This window comes from Pinus tabuliformis, chromosome 9 (assembly GCF_031772625.1).
Source record: "Pinus tabuliformis cultivar Carrire ecotype Pingquan chromosome 9, CPIR1, whole genome shotgun sequence".
In the NCBI taxonomy this organism is placed as follows: domain Eukaryota; kingdom Viridiplantae; phylum Streptophyta; class Pinopsida; order Pinales; family Pinaceae; genus Pinus; species Pinus tabuliformis.
The window spans coordinates 1,186,538,138-1,186,550,020 of record NC_142307.1 but is presented as its reverse complement, the minus strand read 5'-3'; positions in this window follow the sequence as shown (position 1 = coordinate 1,186,550,020).

Below are 11,883 nucleotides of genomic sequence, written 5' to 3'. Positions count from 1 at the left end.
CCACAGGGTGATGAGCTTGGCTTAATGTACCCTTTCTGCAACAACTCCTAAATCTGCCTCTTGATCTCATCCTTCACCAGAACACAACATCGATAGATCGGTCCATTAGGTAACGACGTGCCCATGGTCAGATCGACGGAGTGCTTAACCTGAAATTGCAGAGGTACCCCCATAGGTGAGGCGAAGATGTCCCTATACTCCTCCACAACCATATCCATATGTTGCTGCTGAGTGGAGGAGCCCTATTTGGAAGCTATGGCCACAATATTCTTCTTACCCTGAGGGCGAATCATAAAGAAAACAAATTTCCTTGTCTATGAAATGATCTTATTGCATTGCTTTGCAGAGATCAAAGAGAGGGTGGTAGGCGGGGCTACCTCCGGTATCCTGTACAACTTATTTCCCAAAGTAATAATCATAGAGCGAGGTCTAGACTTGTATATGGCATGCCACTTACACAAGTATGGTTTTCCTAATAATAAATCACAAAATTCAAGAGGAGAAACATCACAAAATACCTCATCTGTGAAGGGCTTGATGTTGTAGGGAAGGCGACACTGCTGGTTGATGCGGACATCTTGTCCTTGGTGAATCCACCCCATGGTGTACGACTACAAACCTGTTGTAGTCGGTAGACCCAACTGCAGCAAAGAACCCTTCACCCACATATGTGAGTGGAAGAGGCGATCCCCCTCCTCTGTATCTCTAGGATCATTCTTCTGGATCTTGGTGGTGGCCACAATGGCACTAGGTCCTACGTCAATGATATTCTTCCCCTCGTCATTCCCCTTTTCGGGTTCTGACTCAAAGTCAAAACATGCATCTAATTGAGAGGCCTTTAGCTCTGGCACCAGTGATGGCTTGGCCTGACACTCACTTGTGTTGTGAGTGGAGCTCTTATGGAACTCATAGAATTTTCCCATGTCCTTCTTTGTCTTTGGGGTGTTTTTCTTTTCTTGCGGCTTCGGCAGGTTGTCCTAGGCTACCCCGCCTTGGATTTTTCCCTTACTCTTCGTTTTGGGGGTGCCTTTCCCTTGCTTCAGATTCATAGATACAAAGTCTTGCTTCTTCTGTTTAAACTTCTATCTCAATCTTGATAGCATATCAATACGTCGTGCCGAGTGAGGAGATGTTCCAGAACTCCATCTCATCCTAGATGTATCTGTGTAGACATCTGTGGAACTTGAGTACCAAATGTTGCTCAAAATCCTTGATACCCAACTTCATGCGAAGGGTATGAAAAACATTGGTAAACTCCAACATGTTTTGGTCCCTTCCCTTCCACAGCGTGGTTCACTTTATGTATTTATCCTCATAGATCCCGACAGGTTAGTACTGCTCCTTGATGGCATCCTGGAACAAATTCAAAGTGGGTGCGTTGAATATAGTGAGGGCGTACTTTCGTCCTTCTTCTCACATTATATTTCCCACCATTCCTTGACACGATGGATGGCTTTGAGAAGTGAAAAAGTAATATTTTCCCGACTAGAAAAATCCTGAACAGAAAAATATCCTTCTAGTAGATTTAACCATTTATCAATGACATCCGCATCTATCTGACCTAGGATGTCAGAGTTAACTTGTACCTTAAAGGGTGTGGAACTTCCAGAGTGTCCGTTGGAAGAACATGCATCACCTTTGGGTAAACACTGAAGGATATGGGAAAAGTTGTCCATCATCACATTACTTTCTTGCTCGAGGGATTCTTCGAGCAAGATTTTGAAAGAATATCCTGCCCCCTTGTCTTTCTTCTCTTCTACCAAGGGAGGTCGTCGGGATTTGTGAGGCTGGTCTTGCAACGATTCGACCATTTCGAGCCCTAACTCCTTATATCCTAACCTCGTTGGGGACATGAAAAGAAAAACATAGAAAGAGAAGAACGCTTTGATACCATTGATCTGAACTTAAACAAGAACGCAAAAAATCACAGATGTAACCATAAATATAGAGATGCAGTAGAAATAATACTTCATTTCATTAATATAAAATAATGAAATATGCTTACAAACAGAATGGAAATAAACTAGCTCAGGTGATGGTAGCTTATCTATGAGAAGAGAAGTCGTGGTTACATGCCTTTGAACTGTGTTAAAATGAGGCTCAAAGGCCTATTTATTATTGAGAAACAATGGAAAACCCTAAACATCGAAAAACCTAACCCTAGGAGATGAAGCCCCAAAACTATGAGCCCCGTTTGGGTAAATTGGTACATCAACTTCCCGGGGCCTCCTCAAATACCATGAGGGTACATACCTAAAGGCACACTTTATCCTACTGGCACATCTGATCCACCAATGGAATTTCCAGTGGCAGGATTTCCATGTCGGTCTTGAGTTGTGTTATAGACCCACTAAGGAGGACATTTAATTTATCACAGGCCTATCCAGGAGAGGGGAGGATTTTCCCCAATTCTATAATGTCCCCCATGGTGTTGCAACTGAGAGTCAACTTGCATACACTCTAAGATATGTGGGGCCTCATGCGATCCATCCATCATATTTTCAGGTATGTGAAAGGATAGGTACATATTTCTTCTTTGCTATAGAGGAGGTTAGGTTCCTCTCATTATTAGTCAGCACCATTTGACATTATTTTGGTGATGGGAAGCACACTAGTTTCCCTATTTTGTATTATTTTGATTCTAAGATTCATGGGAATTATGCATCAGATGGACTACCATTTTTTTAAGGCAATTTTGGATGGCTTTAGATAGATGTCATGCATTGTCAAGACAGGGGAGGGAGACCTTCCATTTTTCTTCCGAGATTTTTTGTTTATTTTTTGAGAGGTTTCTGAAGATGAGGCCTACATTTGATCATAGCCCTCCTAGGCCAATCGTTGAGGCGCAGATGTGCATGTGGGGGAAGATGATTCCCAAGAGGGGCATGCTGGAGTTTCTGCCCAGGATTTCAGACAAGGCACTGGAGCTACTGGCCAATGTGGATGACCATGCATTTGTCATGTTGGGGTATCCATACGCAGGGATTGATTAGAGAGGGTGTGCCAAAATCGTCTTCACAACAGAGGAGCCTCTAGATGAGGAGATGAGGAGATGGGCGAGGCCCAAGAGGGCTTAGGGTGAGGCACATCCTTAAGGGGGAATGTGCATCCAGGGGAGGAGGCTTGCTATGCGATGTCAGATGGATTACTATAATAGATTTTCCAAAGTTTTGGTTCGACAAGGAGTCTGCCCTATGAGGCCTCGAGATATCAATGTGGATCCGATGTTTGTGGATCTCTATGAGTCTTATCTATGAGATTTAATGTGTTTTATGAGGCATGTCATCAAATCTAGTACTTTACTGGAAACGATGAAGGCTGCAGGGCATCATGCAACAACACATCCATCAAATGATGAGGGTGGACATGATGACGATGAGGGTGATGATGATGATCATGTTGATGAGGGTGATGATCATGATTATGATGATGAGGATGATGACGATGACGCTTCTAGTGGTGCCACCCCATCGGATGATGGCCTTTAGGATGTCAGTGATCCTTCTGGTGGTACACCTGCTCGTTAGTCGCCTAATGATGTTGAGATTCTAGAGCTAGAGTATGTGCCGTATGTTTCTCCTGACAGAGCAGACCGAACACCTTCTCCTATAGACTAGCCACATCCTTCTACTGCAAATCATCAACCTCTTAGTATTCCACCTCAACTGAGTTCGACAAACGTACTTGATCAAGCAGTAGTTGTTCATCCATCGTCCTCTACTTTAGACTAGGCTGCAAGCACTACTACATCTATTGTATCAGATATTTGATTGTACTTATTTGATTTCATGATGTAGTTATTTGAATTCTTTGTGGGTATATATATAATTTTTAATGTTTATATACTTAATTTATATAACAGTGTTGATATGTATATTGTTAGGTCATGTTAGATATGTTGATTTAATGTGCTTGCAGATAGATGTTCACGTGACAACAGTTATTTGACCTGATATTTATATTAATTTTAGTGTATGTGGTGATGATGTTAGATAACAATCTTTGTGTTTTGTTAGATGAGATCACAATGATAATGCCCTGTTAGATTATTAGATATGTGTGCTAGCTAATGACATTTAATTGTGCTACTAAAAGTGTATATAATTAGATGATGGTAGTGAATTTGAATGTGTATCTTAGATAATGTTTATTTTTGTTAGATGATTATCGTCATGATGTTTATTTTTATGAAATAATGTTTATTATAGATTATGTATTGGTGAATTTATATCAAAATTTTATATATGAAATTGCATGTAAAAGAACTTACTTTAAAAAAAATGCAAAGATATTCTTATAAATTACAAATTTTAGTATGGTTGAAACTATGATTGTAAAATTACGATAAATTTTTTTCTATTGCTTAGAAAGTTCATTGATATTCAACCTAACTTAATTAGTAAAATATTTCAGCACTCACAACAATAAAATAATTAAAGGTAAAATAATTTAGTTAATTCTTAAAAAGACGAAAATGTGTAACTCATTCAATTTTTAATATAAAATATTATTAATAATAAATTATTTAAAAATACAATTGAACAAATTCAATATTGGTTTATAAAATTCAATCTATTGTTAAATTTAAAAAACTTATGTATTTTTTTTACAACCTGCAGCCTATATCCATCTTAACTCTAGATCTACCAAGCGTTGAGAGGGATCAAATCTCTTGAGATGCAGACATCTTTTTGAGTGAAATAATATTTGAGCCCTCTAGGCGCTTGGTGGATCTAGGCAGCTGGAATATTAATATACATGTAGTTGGCATTGACATATTTTATTTATAATTCATGTTCTCCGTATTAAAATGTTAAAATATGTCCTCTCATATTTTTTCCAGTATGTATACATTTAATTATTTTTATTATTAATATTTTTGAAATTATTATTACATATAAAATCCATATTAAACATTGAAAATTTCACAAATATCCCTCATACATTGAATTAGAAATCAACTATTAATAGAATAAAAATTCTCCCAATCTTTCTCACTAAAGTGAAAATATAAGAAAAATTTCAATTTAAATTATTTTATTTTTCTCTATATAAAGTATCTATAACATTATGTTATTTAATATGGACATTGAAATATTTTACTTATGGTTGTGAGTAAAATAACTTTTGTTATAAATATATTTTAATTTTAAATATCACATGTAAATGAAACATAGAATGAATTACACAATGTAATATCAATAATACTATTTCTTGTCATGTGGACAAATTACATTTTTTCCTTGTAGTGAAAAGTAAATTATATATTTCTACCCATTCCATTTCTTCCTTATAATAAAAACTACTTCTTTTTTTTTTTTAACTTTCGGTTACATTATATCTCTATATAAAGTTATATAAGATTAAGGTGTAAATTGAAGTATTGTAATTATGGCCAACATTAATTTCTTTTCTTATTACTATTTTTAATTTGTTAATTTCAATTATTATTTTAATGTAACTTTATGTGACAACATCTCTCCCATACTGAGCTATAGAGCACCTCTTGGTGCAATTAATTTAGATTTAATACAACTTAAAAAAAAAAAATTATAAAAATTATTTTATTACTAAAGTTACGAGATTTTCAAGCAATTTAAATTTAATCTTTATAGCAACTCTTACCAACTTAAATTAATTTTTTTTCTCTCTAAAGATGAGGATAAAAAAATGTAAAGTAAGGCTTGTGCTCAAGTGACTTGTAGTTGGGGGTTTTCTCTATTGGAAGTTCTCCCTTAAAGAGATATCTGATTTTTTTTTAGTAATAAAGACATAACATTTTGATGTTATTTTCGTTTTTTATTTGCTATTGTACTGGTTTAAATTTAACTCGTTTTAATAATAAATATGAGTTAAATAATACAAATTAAATTATCACGAGATATTCACTAAAATTCATGTTTTTCACATTTCTCCTAGCTAATATTACATCATGTTCACAATGATAAAGACATGTCTACTTTAAATAATTTAGTTACAAATACATAAAAAAATAGATATTTATTTTACATAATCTAAACAAGAAAAAAATGCATCACCAAGTCTATTTGAAACTCAAACAAATGCCTCTTAATCACCATCACAAATGTGGTGCGCTTGGTATGTTCTGATTGCATTGATGCTGTCATATTTACGCAACACAACACCTAAATAATATTTAAAAATATAGCTATATATTGGTGCATTAGATAACATGAACATTTCGTCCCACTGCACAAAAGTTATATGTGCGCACTGGTGCATTTGTGTGACGCACAACTATGAAAATTTAAATTTGTGAACCAACACCGGTGCGTCATAGGTATGTGTGCATCGTCTATGGTGCGGTTATGTTTGACAATGCACCACATCTGGCGCATAACTATGTTTTTGGCACAACGATGATTATATATTTTTTTAATTGAAAGTTATGTTTCCATATTAATAATTACATTTTTCATTTAATAAAAAAATGTATTTTATATATGAGGCTGATATATTTTATATGTCAATCATGTAGCAGAGACATCAACAGAGGGAGCAACAATAATTGGAAATACATAGCGAAATAATGAAAACAAAAACATACAAGAATAGTATAATGATGAAATAAAACAAGTACATATCACTCTCCATTTTCATCAACTTGATTATCTTCCTCGACGTTTGGAATGATAACACTGTTGTTCTCGAAAACATGTTTTGATCTAGGATCATGTCTTAATACGAACTACTAATCCCTATCTAACACATCTGGGTAAAAAAGCACCTGGTTGTAGTGTTTTGGGAAAATATAAGGCTCCCTAGCTTCATGCCACATCTTTGTAGCATTTATAGATATCATCCCACTATCACGATCTTCCTTTACATTATTTTGATCAAAGGTGTCCCACCACTTGCACATATAAATAACACATTAAAATGAAGAGAAGTCCACTTGAATGATCTCTTGTATCTTTCCAATGTATCTTAGTGTCCCCTTCATTAGGCTTTGATCGTAGTGGCTAGCACGACTAGATTGGTCGAACTCAACTTCCACTCCACAATATTGTGTCATGCATCCATCATCGACATCCTTCGTGAAAAAATGATGTCCACATTCCCACATAGATGGGAACAAATGCACCTATAAAAGAATTAAAAAATCACAATGTCATGTGTCTAATAACCTAGACATAATTAAAAATATAAAATATATATAGATGTTAAAATTCAAAGGTGTAATATGAAGTTAAAAATATACATAAAGAAATTTTAATTACCCAGTTGCTGCACCCAATCCCTATGTTTAGCACATCCTCTTCAGCATGAGGGTAACGACTGGATGCACTACATTTCTCTCTGACTTGATCAACAACTCAAATGTTAGGGCATGCCATTGGCATATTTTATTTTAAATGATTACGATAAGGCACACTTCTACCATTCAACCATTTGAATTCTTTCCTATCATTGTCCCATTTCCTCCTCCTCTTTGTACAATACGGCCCACGGTTGTGTCACTTCCATATTGTAAAGAATGAATTTGTTGGTGACTTCAATTTCTTAATTCGATGATGAAATCAAACCACACACACACACACACACACACACATATAGTACGTATGAGATCACAACATGCATTAATATGAAGTTCATTGTGAATAGTTATTGTGTAGTAATTTGACAAATGATAAGCCTGCACTTACTCTTTATCATGCACCTCTTTCCATTCATTTCAAGAAGCTCCCATTATCTTTTTTCTTCATCCCTTTAGTTCTCCCAAATGACTGCACCTAGGGTGTTTTCGATTTGCTTGATGTACTCACTGGAATAATCAAAAGACTCATGATATATACCCCTCTACCATAGACCCCTCAAGTTTTTCCCTTTGTTGAACAAAACCTTTCAATTTCTTCATGTACCTCTTTAAGAAGAACATCCAACAACAAGAAACGACCCCAACTAATTCAACCTCATCCACAAGGTGAATTAGAAGATGGACTTGTAATTCCATGAAACTAGTCAACAATTCTTTCTCAAACATACAAACAAACTCATTTATCTCTTGACGCCACCATGGAACGCTAGCCATATGAATCTCCTATGATCTGATCCAACATACAAATGAAAACAATTAGATATGGCATGTCATAGGTATTGGGGGGAGTCATGGTTCACACAACCACGCACGAGCAGAGGGTAATGACGCTGAACAATAAATAGTACATTATACAAAAATTAATTATAAAATATCCCATTAGATAAAAAATAAATAATAAAATCATGTTTTTCACATACATACTCTTAGAAGGTTCAAATAGTCATGCAATTTCAGCCCTGACAAACGGTCATCCACAGTGAAGCAACGTCATTGTGAAGACCCATATAAAAAAGGCACCCTCACATTCATTATAGCTTCCTTTGCCAAAGAAAGATCATATTTCTTTAAAATCCATAGGACATCACCTTCTTTGAAAGACCAAGAGGGGCCAACATCTCCTCTAGTTTCTTGTCTTGGCCAATGTTCCTTTTTAGTTTTTGAAGAAATAAGATCTCCCCTAACAACCAATGTGTCACTTTCTTTGGATGATATGTGTCTCCATAAAGAAGACGAAACATTTTTAAATATATGCATGGGATCTAGTAAGTGGGAAATCTTAAGATTCTCCCAATATGAGAGCTCATAAAAGACAAAGTTCCTTTTCATCCCAATGGGAAATTTATCAACATAGGTGCCGAAGAAATATGGATCACTGAACATAGGCTCCCCATTTGAATCAAACATTTATGCTAACCCCTTCTCCTTCTCTATCTCATATGCTTTAAGCCATCAACCTACTGCCATTATTGTAGGCCTTTGGGTTCTCCTTGGTTTACCATAGAAAGCGATGTTGCTCTTCTATAAGGGTGTTCTTCTGGGAGGAATACCCTGGAGTAGTCATACACTAGCTTTCATAGGTGGTCAGAGCACCTAGCCTTTAGAGAAGGTCCAAAACATTTACATCCATGATACCCTTTTGTTACAATACCTATGAAATTATTATATACATGCTAGCACATTAGCGACCATGAAGATCTGAACAATTGAAATGGATTAAATTAATATCTGAAATAATATTGTTATTAAACAAATCAATAAGAATGTAATTTACGAGAGAAAACTCCTAATCCTGGATAATCATTTATGGTGTAAGCACATATGCCATACAATGTAAAACTCCTCTCTCTTGCAATGGGTCTTGATACATAGTACACATGTATCCCTTCTCATAATTCCTTAAATTCATGTACCAATGGTAAGTAGAAATCCATATTCTTCACTTGTCTTCTACCAGGGACTATGAGAGCCAACATAATATGTTCATTCTTCACAAACAACCATGGGGGGATATTGTTATTAATCACTACTATGGGACAAACATAATAGTTGGTGTTCTGGAGGGAATATAGGTTGGCACCATCCATGGCTATGTTGATTAGTAGACTTTGTACTTCATCCTTGATTTTTTTAGGCCATGTATCCTCTATATGCTTCATGGATATTGAATCTGTTTGGATTCATATAACTCATTAATCAATTCTATGTGAGGCATGCCATCCCTGCAATATAGACAATTCTTTGCAATGAAAGAGTCTTTGAATCCTTGGGATTATAGGTATGTCCCTTAATATATTTTGAGGAGGACCATGTAATTTACCTTTTTTTTTTGAATTATGGTACCTATCATGTCCACATTTCAGACATATCTCTTTGTTTGCATATTCTCCTCTATATAGAATAAAATCATTTATACATGAATGATATGATATGTACTCAACACCCAACATTTTCAACAACTAATTTTCCTCTTCGCAGGTACCCGACAAGACATTATCACTCAGAAGAACCTTATCTTTGAATATGCTGCAATTGGTGGGGAATATAATTGTACAATGCCAATATTTAACATTCATAAGATTTACCATTTTTAAATTTAATTATGTGACAAAATATAAGGAACTTGATCATTCATGCAAGTCAATTACCTCAATATTTTCGAGAAACATGCATTCGACATGCAAAAAATTTCTTTCATGTTGTACAACAACATATTTTTCCCCAACTGAGTAGACTTTGACTTGCTGTGAGGTCCAAAGAGAGGGGTGGTGGAAGAAAATTTCAGGTTTTCGAATAATTTATCAATGATATGAGCATCATACCCTAGCTCATCATTTTGGAATGCATCTAAAAACATTACCTCCATGGAATTTGTATCTTGTAAATAATCATACACATCAACCTCCATTTGATTTCCTCTATTTCCAACTTGTGATGAATAATTACTATTGTTGTAGTCATTCCTAATTGATGAATCTAGACATAGTGGGAATTGAATAGGTGGTTGATTCAACCATTATTTGTATGCTTCCTCTCCGAGTCTTGCTATTAATGCAACTTTTTCTCAATTTGACGTCGTAGTGGGGTGCACCGGAAGATGGTAGGTGGGTTGTTCATCATCACTAGAATCCTAATTTCAAAAAATATTGAATGTCATTAATACAATATCAATGATATTAGTAAGCACTCCAATGCAATTTATTTGTTGAAATTTTAGTATACCAAACAATTATTACCATTGTCGATTCAAGATTGTGGCTAGAAGATTCCATGTTCCAATTGGTAGGGTGAAGAGGCTGTCGATTTTCATCTACCAACTACTTGCGATATGCTTCTCCTGATAAGAGCTTCCGATGTTTTTGAAAATAATATGGAGTAATATTTTTTGCATTTGAACTTGATTTTGAATTTGGATCCTGCAAATAATTTGCATACATTTTTATTCAAATTGACATGGATTAAAAAAAAATCATTTAGATAATGAAATATAAATAAAATATGAACTTACTCGAGATAGAAAGGGAGAAATCTATGAAGGAATTTGATCAACAATATGGAATAAGCTGGAATTCGAAGAATTGGCCATTTGATATTATTGAAATTTTGTCCTTGTATTTGAGAAAAATCAAAAATAAAATTTTGTGTAAATATCTAAAATTAATCTCGAGAACCATATAACCACAATCCTAATTTCAATATAGTTTTGAAACCATTTTTCAAGTACAAGGATACTTTAAGTGGAAAAATGTATACTATGAGCTACTGTAATTCATGTGGATGCGTTCTAAAGGATAATTTGAGATTAATATTCCATTTTATGTGAAAATAAAATTTCAAATAGCTATTAAACCTTACCGATGCTCTAAACAGAAGAAACCACACCGGTCTGTTTAAATAATAAGATCACTGTGGTGTTTAAATAATACTTGCATAAGTTTCTGACATTCCAAAAAAATAAAAAGTAAGTTATCATATCGGTGTTTTTTTCACATAAAAATGCACATGTACATTTAAATAAAAAACAACACCAGTACGTAATTGTTTTCCGAACTTAGAAAATAAAAGCAAATTCCACTGTCTCGGTGCTCTTTTAAATATATACTACATCGTTGCGTTAAAAAATATAATCACACTGTTTCGGGATTTCGAAAATGAAAAAAAAAATGAATCATGTCTGTGCATTGAAAAAATATGGCGCCCAAGAAATGTCGATGCACTTTTTAAATAACCACATCGGCGCACTTGACTATCGAATGCATTGATGTGCAGAGAAATTGAATAAAGAAAAAGTGCAATTATTTATCTTTTTTTTTTAAATTCAAAAATGAACAGAAATTGATTTTTCGAAATCTAATTTCATAAAATCTTTTAAATAGTAAAAATTTATTCACCATTTCATTTCTTTACCCAAAATTTCAAGGGAGTGATTTGCAAGAGAGATATACCCAGAGGATTGTGAAACATCAACATAATGCTTTGGAGCAACAAAACTATTCAAAATATCAGAAGCTAAAAGGTATGGTGATTCACTCAAAAACCTGCAT